General features: G+C 44.8%; 1 long non-coding RNA gene across 1 annotated transcript; it reads left to right on the top strand.

Moving 5' to 3' along the window:
• The first annotated feature begins 3,817 nt into the window (after positions 1–3,817).
• LOC121642573 lies at positions 3,818–7,333 on the top strand. Its single transcript, XR_006010918.1, has 3 exons — positions 3,818–3,865; positions 6,398–6,462; positions 6,591–7,333. It is a non-coding gene; the product is annotated as an uncharacterized LOC121642573 (long non-coding RNA).
• Positions 7,334–18,816: the final 11,483 nt, after the last annotated feature.

The following is an 18,816-nucleotide window of genomic DNA, read 5'->3' as shown; positions in this document are numbered from 1 at the left end:
GCCACTGCAACAGTTTGGAAGGAATGCTGGCAGAAAATTGCAGACTCTGTTAATGTGTAAATTCGAAAGATTATGTAATAAGTTGGACAAAATGGACAGCACTCTGGTCAGTTTCACTTCATTATGGCCCAAATGTTTTGGGCAGAGCACTTCTCAGTGCACTTCCTTTCCTTTATATTTCCCGTTGAGTTCTTTTGAGGCCCACCACCCCTGTGTAAGCACGTTTCATGTTGGAATATAAATTCTTTACCATGACGCCACAACAGTGTTCATGCTTCTCATGAGCTAGTTTAAAGTTCAGTTCTTTTTTCATTTGTTTTAACACTCTAAATGGTAAAGTCGCAAAATTGCAAAACACAATGTCACCAGAGAGATTAAACCTTTCACCACTTTCCATCACAAGAAGGCAGAAATGAGACCCGGTCATCAACAATTGACTGCCGTCAACAACCATTGTCCAGCACTGCACCAATAACTCAGAACGAAAAACCGAACTTGAGAAACCTGTAACTACAACTAACCTGTTGCTGGGAAGTCATACTCCTGCATGCAGTATGATCTGGGTCATTAGGTGCTGTTGGCAGGGGTTTTTGCCCTTTCCTTATGACTTTTTTCTTTAATGGTGAGGACTTGTAGATATCTTCTGGAACTGGATGGATGCTTCAACTACAATAAGGCCTTGATGAGGCTGATGTTGTAACTTGCTTTTTAAGTGCACACAGACATAACTTGCATAGAAATTCTCAGGATGTGGCCTCTTCATGGTTGCCAGTAGCCTGTAGTATGCCAAGGTACTCGTAGCTCTCCTCAGCATTTGCTATTCTGTCCTCTGGAAGTGCAACGTCCTCAGTGTTACCATTGGCCACATTTCTCCAGTCCAAATGGCATTCCAGTGGCCTTGCTGTAGATTCTGGTGGTGTGGATCAGTGAGTCAATGTCTTGCCCACTCAAGCTGGATTTATACATAAGGGGCTTCTTTACCCAATAGGTGTGATGTTATATCTTTAAAGAATAATATAGTTATTCATTTATTTGTTTGATTTAGATATGTAAAGGAGGCAGATGTGGTTTAAACTGTGGATTATTATGATCACCTCAACCTCTGGAAAAGCAGAGCAATGAGAATTGTTGAAAAATATTACCCAGCAGCACCTGTTGAACGGAGAGCTGCACAGCTGAGAGATGTGACAACAGGCAAAACTCTATATTAATAAATATGACAGTGACATATAGAAATGGCAAGAATTCTGGGATCAGTTCGAGACTGCCATCCACGGAAATGGTGAGCTGAGTAAAAGAAAAAAATTTTACATATCCTAAATCATATCTTGTGGGTGCTGCATCGAGAGCCATTGTCGGTCTAAAGTTAACTGAGTATAACTGCAATGCTCAGAGACAGATTTGGCAGAAAGATCTTATAGTGAGTGCCGACATGACAAAGCTGTTAATTCTAACCCCAGTCAAGATGTTCTCTAACATTGTTGCCTTGAAACCACATTATAATGATTGTGAGTTCTAAATCAGAGGATTAGTCACTTGAAGTTGTCTCAAATTCATAAGGTGAATAATTGTGTCCTATCTTGCTCCAAATGACGCCAGAAGACCTTGCTGTTGTTTAACAAGAGCAATGACCATCATTAAGGAATGACCATCATTAAGTTGCAATATAACATACATCTAAAAAGCCGATAATTTAAAGGAAAGGTTTGATGTACAATTCAAAATCTAGCAGCAAACACAATACCTGATGTGACAGTCTTGGAACTTAAATCCCCAATTTATTCATAATTTAAAATGAAAATACCATTTTAATCATACTTGTGAAATGCTGATTTCAGACAACTATAAAGGCAGACTGATGCACCAAATTCTTGTTTCCAGAAGAAGGCTAAAGAGGTTAAAGCCTGTTACTACCATGACATTCACATTCATTACACATATATATAAATTTGCATTGTTAAATGAGAAGTAAAGTTGTGACTTTACAGATTCATTCCTTGTTGGTTATCAGGAAATTAAAAAAATATATAGGTTTTCATCTGCATGTTAACTTTACTTTCCAGACCAATAGATTGCAACAAGCTTTAGCAACAAGTTTTTTTTTTTAAAAATGAAACAGAAACACTCAATTCGATTCCAATAAAGACCTCAAGAAATAAAAACATTTGCATCTCTTCTCATACGAAAATGGACCCCAGGTTTTCTAAATGTAGTGGGACGCCCATCTTCTACAGTTCAGCCAATCACTGAATTCTGCTTTGGAAACTTTGGTCAACCCTGAAATATATCCCCACATTGGGGTGAGGTGACATCAGTATTGTGACACATTGTAGAGTAACTTCAACACAATGATCACTAGATTGACTGCTCGGAGTCTTCTCATTACATTATGTAAGTGTAATCCTTGTTTTCAGAAAGAAAAAAAAAGATACAAATTTCAGTTTGTACAGAATGTGAAAACTTTGCATTTCTTCTATTGATTGTTTGTAACTATACTTCTACTGTTTTGATGTATTCTCTCTTTTTCTACAGCTCTGATTCAAACTGCAGATCTCTCTCATTTGATCTCTTTGAAGGAGGTCGGCCTGGGTGAAGATGTTACTTTTGACTGTAAACTCTCTGAGAAGCCTATCTACCTTTACTGGTATAAGCAGTCTCTTGGACATTTGCTCCAAACAGTAGCGAGTGTAGTATATGATCAAATAATGATGTATGAACAATTTAAAGACTCTCGTTTTGAAGTACTTCAGTATCAGTCTTGGTATTCTCTTAAAATCTCAAATGTCAGAAAAGAAGATGAAGCTACATTTTACTGTGGAACCGGAGCAGGTTACTCACAAACGTTCATCAGCGGCATATTTTTGGCTGTAAAAGGTAAAATGTGGTTCTTTCACTGTCTCTATTTGTCTAACTGATCACCTATGTTTTTTTTTTTACTGAAACATAAGTTTTTCATCTGTATTAATGTCTTTCTTTAACTAAACCCCACAGATCCCAATCAGAAAAAATCTTTATGTGAGAAACAAAGTCTGAAGACTGACTTGATTGAGTGGGAAAACTCTGTGACTCTCAAGTGTTCGCTTTCCTCAAAGAACAAAGAAACCAGGGTGCAGTGTCCACCTGAACACAGTGTTTACTGGTTCAGAACTGGATCAGAAGGATTTCATCCAGGAATTATTTACACTCAGGGAAACTTTAGTGATGAAGATGAGAGAAGCTGCTCTCACAGTCTCTCTATAAAAGACCCCTCTGAAGCTGGGACGTACTACTGTGCTGTGGTCACATGTGGAGCCATCCTGTTTGGTGAAGGAACTAAAGTGGAAACAGGTATGTATTTACAGTTGTATTTAATTCATCATGTATGATCTGTTTGGTTAAAACACATCAGCTGTGGAATAGATTATTTGTTACAGCTCTTTAAAATTAAGGAGTTTAACAAAGTCCAAACTACAAGACAAATATAATCATGTAGGTTTAATAACTATTATCTTGAGACACTTGAGACACTGAAAATGTGTCAGGACCATTAAATGTGTTTCAGACCCTAATTAATTCTTTACAGTGACTTTGGGCTTTTTAGTTTATTATTTCTTGAATGGTTTAAAATGTGTTTATTAGTATGTTATCTGCCAACACAGGATAGTTGTTTTTATTTTATTTTGTTTGTTTTTTTCCACCACATACATTTCCTGTAATTTTTTTTTTTTTATATATTTTATTTCATTATGTCTCTTAGGATTGTTTTCTAGACCAAAACCAGATCCTGTTGTCATCATACTTGGAGGAGTATTGGCCTGCTGTGTTACCGTGATTGTCGTCTTAATTATCTTTGTTAAACAAAAGAAAGTTTGTGAACACTGTAAAGGTAGGTTCACACACAAACACACATACTGTACATCTGCCAAAAAGACATGTAGGCTTCTCAGAGCAGGAGAAGCATAGCTCTTAGTTGTCAAAAACATGAGCATCTTCTGTTTTTCTGAAGTAAAACTTAATTTTTGTCATCTTGTTCCAGGATCTTTGATCAAATATTGAGATACACTGCCAAGGCTCACTCAATGACTTATGTCCATCCTTTCATCCCCTCTAGCGGGGTTTTTTGCTTCAGTTCAGGGGTTGAAGTTAAATGGTTTTCAGTCTTTTAACAGCTTAAATTAAAGAAAAATTTAAAGAAAATTAAAGAATAATTGATTTACCTAAGGTCTTTAGCACAACACATTGTACAAGGTTTATAAAAAAAAAATTGATTAGTCACTGTTTTCACCTCCTCCAGTTAAAACACATCTTCACCCAGATGATGATGATGATGAGTCACACAGACCGCTTCACCATCAGCTGAACACAGGAATGTTAGATGTTAGATCAGGTTAACACACGTAAAACTAATTTAACAAGGTTTTAATTGTTCTGTGACCTTCAGACTTCTTAAGGCCACATTTTGTAACAATTTTTTAAACTGTATTTACTAAAAACCAGGAAGAAGTGTGAAATCTGTGTAGGTGTGTGTTGTAAAGGATGAAAGACTGGAGAGTTAATGTGATCGTGTCTCATGGTCATCATGTGGTACCGGCTTTTTAGTTGTTCTCAAAGTCAGCACCAAAACTTGTGGTGAAGAATTTATGGCATGCACGTTGTGTGTGTGTGTGTGTGTGTGTGTGTGTGTGTGTGTGTGTGTGAATGCATGTATAAGAGAGAGAGATTGTGATGTGTGTTTTTAAAATAGTTAGGTGGTATATTTTGGAGTGTGAAAACTACTGTTTTTGTTTATATCTGCCAAATTGTTTTTATGTAACAATCTGACTAAATGATGAGGCAATGAAAACAGCAAAAATCTACGTCCAACATGAAATGATCCATGCAGTTTAGTTTGTAACATTACAAAGAAAGGAAAGCTGACTATCTTATGTACCACTATCACTGTGACCCAACATTCCCGTTCAGCCACAAACTTTAAACATAACACTTCGGAAGTGCTATACTATATAATAAAACTATAAAACTATATCAAAATCTATATAAAAAATCTATATAGAAGTCTATATCAAAAGCCTATATACAAAATGTATTGACATTATTGCACTAGTATTGATATTGCACGTCTGTGTACTGTTGTGGCTACTGGGAGCAGCGCAGATTGTAGAGTCTGTCAGCAGCGGGAAGGACCAACCTGCGGTATCTCTCCTTAACACACCACAGGTGAAGCAGTCTGTCACTGAATGAGCTGCTCAGTGTTGTTAAACAGTCCTGCATGAGGTGGCATGTTTTCTCCATCAGAGATGAAAGCGTAGCCATCATTCTTCTCTCCATCACCACCTCCACTGGATCGAGGGGGCATCCCAGTACAGAGCTGGCCTTCTTAATCAGTTTGTTCTGTCTCTTCCTGTCAGCAGTCAAGATGCTGTGCCCCAGAAGACCACACCATAATAGATGGCTGATGCCACCATAGAGTTAAAAAAGGATCTCAGCAGTGTCCCCTGCACTTCAAAAGACCTGAGTCTCCTTATGAGATACAGCCTACACCATCCTTTCTTGTACAGTACGTTAGTATTGTCTGTCCAGTCCAGTTTGTTGTTCAGGTGAAGGACCAGGCACTTGTAAGTTGTCACCCTTTCAATGTCCATTCCCGGATGTTCACTGGTCCAGGAGGAGAGTGTTTACACCTGTGGAAGTCCACCACCAGCTCTTTGGTTTTCCCTGCATTGATCTGAAGGTGGTTCCGCTGAGACCAGCACACAAAACCCTGGATCAGTTCTCTGTACTCTCCGTCGTCTCCGTCTGCGATGAGGCTGACGACTGCAAAGTCATCTGAGAACTTTTGTGGGTGGCAGTTTGCTGATTTGTGTGTGAAGTCTGCAGTGTAGATGGTGAAGAGAAAGGGAGCCAGAACTGTTCACTGTGGGGTCCCCGTGCGGCAGACAACTCCGTCAGACTCACAGTTTGGTGTCCTCACATACTGTGGTCAGTTGGGCAGGTAGTCCAGGATCCATGTTGTGAGATGGAGGTTTACTCCTGTGACTTCCAACATTTTTTTTCTTGTAATAGCGTACTAGTGTACATTTTTGCTTTAAAATCTTACTTAGGTTTTCAAATTTTATTACAAAATTCTTTTTCAGAAGGTCAAGATGAAAAACATAAAAGCTGATTCAAACAGTGTTCCTGATTTTGTGCTGGTGCCCCTACGTTCATGTTAAGAACACAAATGCAATGCAGAAAATGAATTAATTCATTTAGGGTTTTTCCCTCCATGATATTAGAAGCGTACAGAGTGTTTTTCTGGGTATTGGTATCGAGTTACAAATCCTAGTATTGTAAAAACCTTATTGCAGAATATTTAGAAATGAGAAATAAGGAGCAACATTTAACATCTGAATACTCAGGAGGGTTTGTTTCTTTGCAGGAGAGATGAACATTTGTCATAATCTTGGACATCACATACCGAGTATGGAGCTGTCAAATGATTTGGTAAATATGCCTTTGGTGAATATTTTATTGTACGTATGTATTATATACAGAAATGATAATCAAGATTACAATATACCTCTTACCAAAGAAACATTTGAATGAAAACTGTGTCTCTGTCCACCTTTCAGGCTGGTCAAGCAGTGGAAGCAAACTATGCATCAGTTGCATTCTACACAAGAGCAGAAAGAGAGAAGAAGAAAGCATTTGAGCATGAATGTGTTTACTCTGATGTCAGATCAGACCATCAGCAGGTCTCTTCTTCTTGATGAAGGCAGGACCCAGACACCAACCTCGTCAGGAATGCTTACTTACTTAATCTGTATTGTGTATCATTTAATTTTCAACTGGCAAGTCAAAATTATGGGATTAGGTTCACATGTCAGAATGTGTACTAAGGAGTTTCTGCAAATAGTTACAGTCAGCTAATGCTAAAGCACAATATTAGCACTTAATTAGTTACAGAATTGAAATACTGTATAGATATACTGTGAAACAAAACAAATATATCCATATATCACTTTAAAATGTCAGTTGAATTAAAGAAATACATCTAATGTCAAAGAGAATTTAGCTAAACACAAAAAGTACTGGAAAAAAGGGAAAACACTAAATTTCTGTAAGATTCTCAGGTTTAAAACTTGATAAACTCTTGGTTTGTAGTATTTTTATATAGACTGGTTCCCATCAATTCTCCCAAGTTTTCAGAGAGCTGCAAAACAATCATCAACTGTTCTGTTCTTTAAATCACACCAACACCAAAACAGCTTCAGTGTTTCCACACCAGGCAAATAACACACTGTATGTTACTAAGATTCTAAATAAATAAAAAAAAAACATTTGAATTGAAACCTGATTTTAACATTAAATATGTCTTTGTGTTTGTGGATTCCTCAATTAAATAAAACATTTTATAAATTAGTCTATGTCCTGATTACACCATCTAAACCATGTTTACCAAGTTGCTGCTACAGATGCTGCACAATGTGAGATTTCTGCATGGAGGTCAGAGTAAACAATAGTTTGTGCACACCAGCACTGACCCTTGTGAGCAGAATCTGTTCATCTGTTTAAATGTTTCATCCAGCTGGCCTGCAGGATGTTCCTCTCAGATTTATTTGTATACCTACAAAATATACTTCCACCCTCTTTTCCTAAATTGTGAGAGCAAAGGAAACATGACCTTTTTTGGGCCTCATACACAGGTTATAAGACATGACACAGTTATGACACATATGGCTCTTAGAAAATCTCTAGAAAGTTAATCTTGCACAATCGTGAAAATATTTACTATATGGAAAAGTCTTTAAAAGCTGTGCCTTTATTTTCAGTGTTTTTGTATAAGCTTGTGCTAATGTTGCAGCCTGGAAAGATTAAGACATAATATGTTCTAATTTAGATATTGTCCAGGAGAAGTATTTCAGCAATGTTAATTTTTCTTTTGTATTATTTAAGCAATTTTTCAAGTCTTTTGTTCTGTTAGTATTTTTTGTTGTGTATGCTGCAGGAATATGTAACACTTGTGAACTATAGTCATCAGCCTGTGCACACGGTGTGTGTGTGTGTGTGTGTGTGTGTGTGTGTGTGTGTGTGTGTGTGTGTGTGTGTGTGTGTGTGTGTGTGTGTTGTGGTCATTTTGCATGTTCTGGCTGCCTCAAGAAAATCCACATATTAACAAAGAATATGCAGCACGGGGCGAATAAAGTTGCCAAAGTCAAGAAGGAGTCCTGTCTGCTTTAAGGATGCAACACTAGCTTAGCATTCAGGAAATCACCATCACAGAAAGCGAGTACATATATATGAGTATATCAGCCACGAATGCTACAGGATTTTGTGCAATATTTCCTATTTCTAAATTTCAGACATTAGATTTAATGGTACATTGTGGGCTTTGGTTTGCAGACATGTTTAATTTGCTCTCACAATTTAGGCAAAGAGGGTGGATGTATATTTTGTAGGTATACAAATAAATCTGAGTGGAACCTCTACACTAATATGTGGGAGGCTTGGTCCAGGTCCAGAAAAACTCTTCTTAAGAGAGGGCAGAGGGTTAGCGTGGATCTGAAAAGATGTTTGGTAATAACAGCAAGATCAGCGGCTTACTATGATCCAGTGCTTGTCTGATAGTGGAGGGGTAAAGCCAGGGAATAAACTCTGGTTGAGGTGAATAAGTTAGGTGGCAGGCAGGCTAAGCAGGCAGGCACTAACAGCAGGTGGTAGGCTGGCAGAAAGAGAAGTCCGAATCCTGAGTTGCTTGTAAGTCTCCAAGGGATGAACATCAAAGTGCTGAGGAGTAGAGATAACAAGGTGAGTTTACTTGCAAAGAGGCACAAGAAAAATCACTGGAACTGGCCTGATTACCACGCAGTAAAGAGAAAAAATCTGGTGAAGACTGCAGCTCCTGCTTGTCCCTAAATAGCAGGGTGTTGAACAGGATAACGAGCAGGATGATGAGCTGCAGGTGGTGTCAATTGAAGCTCCAGACTCTGCCCTGAGTCGAATGGCAACCTGCTCAGCCCTACCTGCAAACTCAGACACCGACACACACACACATGATGTAAATATAAAGTCAAACTTGATCACTGCTGCTCTGTATCTGATACAAATGGAACTTTTCTAATAACTTAAAAGCTAAGCAGAATCTAACGTTTTTATTTCTTTTTGTTCTGGCATATTATAATATGCAGAGTTACATGAGTCACTTTTTTTTTTCTATGCAAAGACTTCACACATGCAAATTTGATTTTTTGCATTATGTTGTGTCAAGATCTTCAGTTGAGACCTGTGGACTTTTTTTATCATTCTAACTTTATGTGTTAATAATGTTTTTTTTGACTGCCGTCAACAACCATTGTCCAGCACTGCACCAATAACTGAGAATGAAAAACCGAACTTGAGAAACCTGTAACTACAACTAACCTGTGGCCACATTTCTCCAGTCCAAATGGCCTTGCTGTAGATTCTGGTGGTGTGGATTAGTGAGCCAATGTCTTGCCCACTCAAGCTGGATTTATACTTACGGGGCTTCTTTAAGTCAGCTTCTTTACCCAATAGGTCTGGTGTTATATCTTTAAAGATTAATATAGTTATTAATTTATTTGTCTGATTTAGATATGTAAAGGAGGCAGATGTGGTTTAAACTGTGGATTATCATGATCACCTCAACCTCTGGAAAAGCAGAGCAATGAGAATTGTTGAAAAAGATTACCCAACAGCACCTGTTGAATGGAGAGCTGCACAGCTGAGAGATGTGAGTGCACATTCCACTAGTGGAAGTAACAGGCAAAGCTCTACATTATTAAATATGACAGTGACATATAAAAATGGCAAGAATTCTGGGATTAGTTTGAGACTGCCATCCACGGAAATGGTGAGCTGAGTAAAACTGAAAAATGTACATATCTTAAATCATCTCCTCCCTGAGCCGCCACCTTATCGTGGTGGAGGAGTTTATGCGTCCTGATGATCCTAGCGGCTATGTTATAGGGGGTGCATGCCCCTGGTAGGGTCACCCATGGCAAACAGGTGTCTAGGGGAGGGACCAGACAAAGCTCGGCTCAGATCACCCTTATGATGTTGAAAAACAAGGGCCAAGGTTTCCCTTGCCTGGACGTGGGTCACCGGGGCCCCCCTCTGGAGCAAGGCCTGGAGGTGGGGCACGGAGGTGAGTGCCTGGTGGCCAGGCCTTTGCCCATGGGGCCCGGTTGGGCTCAGCCTGAAAGGGAGACATGGGCCTCTCCTCCCGTGGGCTCACCACCTGCAGGAGGGGCCATAGGGGTTGGGTGCATTGTGAGCTGGGTGGCTGCCAGAGGCAGGGACCCTGGCAGTCTGATCCTCGGCTGCAAAAGCTAGCTCTAGGGACGTGGAATGTCACCTCTCTGGTGGGGAAGGAGCCTGAGCTGGTGCGCGAAGTTGAGCGGGCAATGACAGTGAGACCTGGAGGGGTGTAATTGGGAGGAACGGCCCCCCTAATCTAAATCTGAGTGGTGCTTTGTTGTTGGACTTCTGTGCTTGTCATGGATTGTCCATAACGAACACCTTGTTCAGACATAAGAGTGTCCACATGTGCACTTGGCACTAGGACACTCTAGGCCACAGTTCGATGATCGACTTTGTAGTCATGTCGTCGGACATGCAGCTGCATGTTTTGGACACTCGGGTGAAGAGGGGGGCGGAGCTGTCAACTGATCACCACCTGGTGGTGAGTTGGCTCAGATGGTGGCGGAGGATGCCGGTCAGGCCTGGTAGACCCAAGTGTGTTGTGAGGGTCTGCTGGGAACATCTGGCAGAGTCCCTTGTCAGAAAGAGTTTCAACTCCCGTCTCTGGCAGAGCTTCAACCATGTCCTGGGTGAGGCGGGGGACATTGAGTCCGAATGTGCTGTGTTCCGTGCCTCTATTGTCGAGGCGGCCAGCCGCAGCTGTGGCCATAAGGTCGTCGGTGCCTGTCGTAGTGGTAACCCCCGAATTCGTTGGTGGACACCGGCAGTAATGTGTCACTAACCCACAGATAGGACTCAAAGTATCAGAGCTCCAGAGATTGGGTTAAAAAGTGGTTTATTGGACAATAAGAATGTGCAATGGTGTTCAATCCGGTCTCGCAGGGTCAGCTCTTCTGTGGGGTATGAGAACAGGGGTAAGTAGGCAGAAAGTCAGTGGCAATGATGTGGGATAATGTTACTCCACGTACCAGGTGTAGTTGGGTTGTCGGGGAGAACGGAAAAAGCAGGACCGGAAGATTCAGCAAGGAGTCCGCTGGGTGGGTTGATAACTGCTGAGTAGAGAACAGGTTAGTGAGGGAATAACTTGGCGGGGTCAGGGAATCCAAATGACAGAAGCGGGGCTTCTGAAAATCTCCGTCAAGGCAGAGAAGATAAGTCCGTGATCCAGAATCCAAATCCAGTGTACGGTCCTGAGGTCAGTAATCCAAGAATCCAATAACAAACAAATCAGCGTTACCAGACAGGGGGCAGGCTGAGACGAAAATCCAGGTCCAGAATAACAAGGTCAAACGGCAGGCAGGCAGGCAGAATCAAAGGCTGGATACGTGCAGGGAAGAACCAAGACGATCTGGCGGAGAGAAGCTGTCACAGGCAAGTATTTAAAGAGCGCTGTACAGGTGAAGCGCATCAACAATCAGTGTGGGGAAAGAGGGTGCATTCAGGGAAGCTGGGACGTCCGATCCTTATCAGACGAACCATGACAGTACCCCCCCCACAAGGGTCGAGTCACGACGACCCACCAGGCTGAGCAGGGAAGCGGCGATGGAAACGCGCCCGGAGAGCGGAATCCAAAACAAAACGAGCAGGAACCCAGGAGTGCTCCTCAGGACCATAACCAGCCCAATCCACGAGATACTGCAGCGAGCGGCCCGAGCGACGCAAGCGCAGGATGCGGCGCACAGTGAAGGCCGGCCCACCGTCCACTAACCGGGCGGGAGGAGGGGGTCTGGAGGAGGGCACAAGCGGACAGAAGGAGACAGGCTTGATCCGAGACACATGGAAGGTGGGGTGCACACGCATAGCCCCAGGAAGGCGAAGGCGCACAGCCACGGGGTTGATAACCTTCGAGATGGGAAAAGGCCCCACGAACCGCGGAGCCAACTTCCGACATTCCAGGCGCAGCGGCAGGTCCTTGGTGGCCAACCAAACCCTCTGACCCACCTGGTAGGAAGGGGCTGCCCGTCGATGCCGGTTGGCCGCTGCCTGGTAACGCCGGGAAGCCTGCAGGAGCGCGGCGCGCGCGCGCTGCCAGATTCTGTGACAGCGGCGAACCGCCGCGTGTGCAGAGGGAACCCGTACCTCCGCCTCTTGAGGAGCAAACAGCGGAGGCTGAAAACCGGTGACAACGTGGAAAGGTGAGAGACCCGTGGCCGAGGAGGGCAGGGAATTATGGGCATACTCCACCCACGGCAGAGACCTGGACCAGGTCGAGGGGTCGTCGGAACAGAGGCACCGAAGGCAGGTCTCCAGCGTCTGGTTGGCCCTCTCCGACTGGCCATCCGACTGCGGGTGAAATCCGGAAGACAGACTGACCTTGATATCAAGCAGACGGCAAAACTCGGCCCAAAACTTGGAGGTGAACTGCGGGCCACGGTCGGAAACCACATCCAGGGGAATTCCATGCAGGCGGAACACATGGACAGAAAGAAGGTCAGCTGTTTCCTTAGCTGTGGGCAGTTTGGGGAGAGCAACGAAATGGGCCATCTTAAAAAATCTGTCAATAACAGTCATTATTACCGTCTTGCCATCAGAGGGGGGAAGACCCGTGACGAAGTCCATGGCAATGTGCGACCAGGGACGATGAGGGATGGATAATGGGTGCAGGAGGCCGGCTGAACGTAACCTAGAAGGCTTAGAGCGGGCACAGACAGGGCAGCCGGCCACGAAGCTCCGCACGTCCTGGCGACAGGAAGGCCACCAGAAGCGCTGGGACAGGAGAAACCAGGTACGTGCCACTCCAGGGTGACAGGCCAGGCGAGAAGAGTGGCAGAGAACCAGGGTTTTAGAATGCAGATGAGGTGGTACAAACAGGCGTCCTGCGGGGCAGCCAGTGGGGACGACAGCTCCCGCCTGCGCCTGACTGATCTCGTCCTCCAGCTGAACTCTGTTTACTCCCAGACGTATGTGAGTAGGAAGGATGAAGTCCTCAGCATCATCCGCATCCTCCTCCGGGTGGGCGGTCTGTCGGGAGAGAGCGTCAGGTTTAATGTTTTTTGAACCAGGACGATAAGCCAGAGTAAAACAGAATCTGTTAAAGAAAAGGGCCCAGTGAGCCTGCCGGGGGGTCAGTCTTTTGGCAGTTCTCAGATATTCCAAATTCTTGTGGTCTGTCCAAACCAAAAACGGCTCTGCCGCTCCTTCCAGCCAGTGCCGCCATTCCTGCAATGCCAGTTTGACCGCAAGAAGTTCGCGGTTCCCGATATCATAGTTGCGCTCAGCGGAGGATAGCGTTCTGGAGTAATAGGCGCAGGGATGCAACTTAGAGTCCTCTGAGCTGCGCTGGGAAAGCACCGCTCCCACGCCAGTATCAGATGCGTCGACTTCCACAATGAATTGTCGTTTGGGATCAGGTGTTCGCAGGATGGGGGCCGTGGTGAACAGGGTTTTGAGCTGCTGGAAGGCCGAGTCAGCCTCCGTAGTCCAGTTGTAAGGAGTTTTTACAGAAGTTAACTGATGGAGGGGAGAGGCTACAACACTATAATTCTTTATGAACTTGCGGTAAAAATTTGCAAAACCCAGGAATCTTTGAAGTTGCTTACGGTTCTCCGGCGTGGGCCATTCTCTCACCACCGAGACCTTGGATGGATCCATCTCAACCCCACCTGCAGAAATGACACTCCCCAGGAAGGTGACTGATGGACGGTGAAATTCGCACTTCTCCGCTTTAACAAACAACTGGTGCTGGAGAAGACGCTGTAAAACTGTTCGAACATGAAAAACATGCTCCTCTGGACTGTGGGAAAAAATCAGGATATCATCCAAATAGACAAAAACAAACTTGTTTAACATGTCCCGTAACACATCGTTGACAAAGGACTGGAAGACAGCAGGTGCGTTGGTCAGCCCAAAGGGCATTACCAGATACTCGTAGTGTCCCGTAGGGGTGTTGAAAGCCGTTTTCCACTCATCCCCTTCCCGGATGCGGACCAAATGGTAGGCGTTGCGTAGATCCAACTTGGTGAAAATAATGGCTTCCTGTAACAGATCTAGAGCTGTAGACATGAGAGGCAGTGGGTAACGATTTTTCACTGTGATTTCATTAAGACCCCGGTAGTCAATGCATGGACGGAGCGATCCGTCCTTCTTTTCCACAAAGAAAAAACCTGCTCCGGCGGGGGAGGACGAAGGACGGATAAGCTTGGCTGCGAGGGAGTCAGAGATGTACTGTTCCATAGCGACTTTCTCCGGGGCTGACAGAGAGAACAGACGCCCCCTGGGGGGTGTGGTGCCGGGGAGAAGGTCGATGGCGCAGTCATATGGCCGATGTGGAGGCAAAGAGGTAGCCCTGGCTTTATTGAATACCTCTTTCAGGTCATGATAATGTTCAGGCACCTGCGACAGACAGGGGTAGCTGGTTTCCTCTGCCTCGGGTGTGGAACTGACTGTAGGAGGAAAAGAACGGAGACAGGAGGTTAAACAGTTCGTATCCCAATTGATAATTCTGCCATCACGCCAGTCAATGTGAGGGTTATGGATTTGTAGCCAGGTAATGCCAAAAATAACCGGGATCTGGGGGGAATCGATGACAAGGAAGCTGATGTTTTCATGATGACAGGAATCAAAAACCACTGGTACAGGTTCTGTCCTTATGGTAACTCTGTGCAGAAGGTGGTCATCCAAGGCTCGGACCTGTAGTGGTGCCGGCAGGGGAAAGAAGCTCAGGCCCAACTGCTCAGCCACGTTCTTATCAATGAATTCTGAGTCGGAGCCTGAATCAATGAAAACTGATAACGTGTGTTCTTCACCTGCCGCCGTGACCTGGATTTGGAAGACTGGACGAGTGACAGACGGATCCAGTAATGTTCGGCTCAACAAGGTCCGCCCGTTCCCTGCTGAGCCTGCTCTTTTACTGGGCAGGCGCGTACGAGATGGCCGGACTGACCGCAGTATAAACAAAGTCTTTCTGTTATCCTTCGTGCCCTTTCCGCTTGTGATAACTTGCACTGACCCATCTGCATGGGCTCCGGTTCAGCAGGGGAACTGGCGGCGGCGACAAATCTTTCAGGAATTACTGATGGACCAGGTTTGAGGGGAGATCGGAGGTCGTGTGACGCGCGTGCACGTCCTCTTTCTCTCCGCCTTTCTCTGAGCCGCTGATCGATCCGGATGGAAATATCGATGAGTGCATTCAGATCAGCAGGAGGATCCCGAGCAGCGAGCTCATCCTTTATCCGGTCAGATAAACCATTGTAAAAGGCGTCGAACAGGGCTGAAGCATTCCAGGTACTGTCTGCTGCAATAGTGCAGAAATCGATAGCGTAATTCGTTACTGATCGGTCCGCCTGGGAAACAAAGAACAGAGTCCTGGATGCCTCATGATCGGAACGAATAGGATCGAAGACCCGGCATAATTCATCTGAAAAGCTCCGGAAGGTGGCAATCGCTGGCGAGTCTCTTTCCCACTCAGCCGTACCCCATAACCTAGCCCGTCCAGACAGCAGAGACAAGACATAGGCCACTTTGGCTCGTTCAGTGGGGAATGACGAAGGCTGGAGCTCGAAATGTAGAGAACATTGAACCAGAAAAGCCCGACACTGACCTGGATCTCCGGAATATCTTTCTGGGGGAGCTACGCGGGGTTTGAACCCTGGATTTACCGTAGGAGGAGACGGTGGTGACTGAGTTGCCCCTGAAACAGACGTTGTTAGGGTTGCGATCCCTTTGGTCAGTGTCTTGACCTGCAAAACCAATTCATTCAACCCCGTTTCCTGTTGGGAGATAGCGCTCTCAACTCTGGCACGCCAATCTCTGGAATCTGATGAGTCCATTGTTTTGGCCAGATCGTTCTGTCACTAACCCACAGATAGGACTCAAAGTATCAGAGCTCCAGAGATTGGGTAAAAAGTGGTTTATTGGACAATAAGAATGTGCAATGGTGTTCAATCCGGTCTCGCAGGGTCAGCTCTTCTGTGGGGTATGAGAACAGGGGTAAGTAGGCAGAAAGTCAGTGGCAATGATGTGGGATAATGTTACTCCACGTACCAGGTGTAGTTGGGTTGTCGGGGAGAACGGAAAAAGCAGGACCGGAAGATTCAGCAAGGAGTCCGCTGGGTGGGTTGATAACTGCTGAGTAGAGAACAGGTTAGTGAGGGAATAACTTGGCGGGGTCAGGGAATCCAAATGACAGAAGCGGGGCTTCTGAAAATCTCCGTCAAGGCAGAGAAGATAAGTCCGTGATCCAGAATCCAAATCCAGTGTACGGTCCTGAGGTCAGTAATCCAAGAATCCAATAACAAACAAATCAGCGTTACCAGACAGGGGCAGGCAGAGACGAAAATCCAGGTCCAGAATAATAAGGTCAAACGGCAGGCAGGCAGGCAGAATCAAAGGCTGGATACGTGCAGGGAAGAACCAAGACGATCTGGCGGAGAGAAGCTGTCACAGGCAGGTATTTAAAGAGCGCTGTACAGGTGAAGCGCATCAACAATCAGTGTGGGGAAAGAGGGTGCATTCAGGGAAGCTGGGACGTCCGATCCTTATCAGACGAACCATGACAGTAATGGATGCCATCAAGCTGAAGAAGGAGTCCTATCGGGCCTCTTTGGCCTGTGGGACTCCAGAGGCAGCTGATGGGTATCGGCGAGCTAAGCGGAGTGCAGCTTCGGCGGTCGCTAAGGCAAAAGCTCAGGCATGGGAGGAGTTTGGAGAGGCCATGGAGAATGACTTCTGGACGGCTTCGAGGAGATTCTGGTCCACCATCCGGTGGCTCAGGAGGGGAAAACGGTGCTCCGTCAACACTGTGTACAGTGGGGATGGGGGGGCTGCTGACCTCGACTCAGGACGTTGTGAGGCGGTAGATTGAATACTTAGAAGACCTCTTCAATCCCACCAACACGTCTTCTGATGAGGAAGCACAGTCTGGGGTAGCTGGTGCTGGCTCTCCTATCTCTGGGGCTGAGGTTGCTGAGGTGGTTAAAAAGCTCCTTGGTGGCAAGGCCCCAGGGGTGGATGAGGTCCGCCCGGAGTTCCTTAAGGCTCTGGATGCTGTAGGGCTGTCTTGGTTGACACATCTCTGCAGCATCGCGTGGACATCGGGGACAGTCACCCTGGACTGGCAGACTGGGGTGGTGGTCCCCCTCTTCAAAAAGGGGGTGTGTGCTCCAACTACAGGGGGATGACAGTCCTCAGCCTCCACGGTAAGGTCTATTCAGGGGTGCTTGAGAGGAGGTTTCGTCGGATAGTCGAACCTCGGATTGAGGAGGAGAGGTGTGGTTTTCATCCCGGTCGTGGAACAGTGGACCAGCTCTACACCCTCTTTGGGGTCTTTGAGGGGGCATGGGAGTTTGCCCAACCAATCTACATGTGTTTTGTGGATTTGGAGAAGGCATTCGACCGTGTTCCCCAGTCATGAGCTGTGGGTACTGACTGAAAGAACGAGATCACGAATACAAGCGGCCGAAATGAGTTTTCTCCGCAGGGTGGCCGGGCTCTCCCTTAGAGATAGGGTGAGAAGCTCGGTGATCCGGGAGGTTCTCAGAGTAGAGCTGCTGCTCCTCCACATCGAGAGGAACCAGATGAGGTGGCTTGGGCATCTGGTTAGGATGCCTCATGGACGCCTCCCTGGTAAAGTGTTCCGGGCAAAGACCTAGGACACGCTAGACGGACTACATCTCTCAGCTGGTCTGGGAACGCCTTGGGATCCCTCCGGATGAGCCGGTGAATGTGGACGTGGAGAGGGAAGTCTGGGTTGCCCCCGCGACCCGACTCAGGATAAGCGGATGGATGGATGGATCTTAAATCATATCTTGTTGGCAGAAAAGATCTTATAGTGAGTGCCAACATGACAAAGCTGTTAATTCTAACCCCAGTCAAGATGTTCTCTAACATTGTTGCCTTGAAACCACATTATAATGATTGTGAGTTCTAGATCAGAGGATTAGTCACTTGAAGTTTCCTCAAATTCATATGGTGAATAATTGTGTCCTATCTTGCTCCAAATGACGCCAGAAGACCTTGCTGTTGTTTAACAAGAGCAATGACCATCATCAAGGAATGGCCATCATTTGTTGTGCAATTCAAAATCTAGCAGCAAACACAATACCTGATGTAACAGTATTGGAACTTAAATCCCCAATTTATTCATAATTTAAATTGAAAATACCATTTTAATCATACTTGTGAAATGTTGATTTCAGACAACTATAAAGGCAGACTGATGCACCAAATTCTTGTTTCCAGAAGAAGGCTAAACAGGTTAAAGCCTGTTACTGCCATGACATTCACATTCATTACACATATATATATATTTGCATTGTTAAATGAGAAGTAAAGCTGTGACTTTACAGACTCATTCCTTGTTGGTTATCAGGAAATTAAAAAAATATATAGGTTTTCATCTCCATGTTAACTTTACTTTCCAGACCAATAGATTGCAACAAGCTTTAGCAACAAATTGCTTTTTTTTTTTTTTAAATGACTGAAACAGAAACACTCAATTTAATTCCAATAAAGACCTTAAGAAATAAAAAAACATTTGCATCTCTTCTCATACGAAAATGGACCCCAGCTTTTCTAAATGTAGTGGGACGCCCATCTTCTACAGTTCAGCCAATCACTGAATTCTGCTTTGGAAACTTTGGTCAACCCTTAAATATTTCCTCACATTGGGGTGAGGTGACATCAGTATTGTGACACAAG

Source organism: Melanotaenia boesemani, chromosome 7 (assembly GCF_017639745.1).
Source record: "Melanotaenia boesemani isolate fMelBoe1 chromosome 7, fMelBoe1.pri, whole genome shotgun sequence".
Classification (NCBI taxonomy): Eukaryota; Metazoa; Chordata; class Actinopteri; order Atheriniformes; family Melanotaeniidae; genus Melanotaenia; species Melanotaenia boesemani.
The sequence above is the reverse complement of the archived record's forward strand: the minus strand, read 5'-3'. Positions and strand labels throughout refer to the sequence as shown.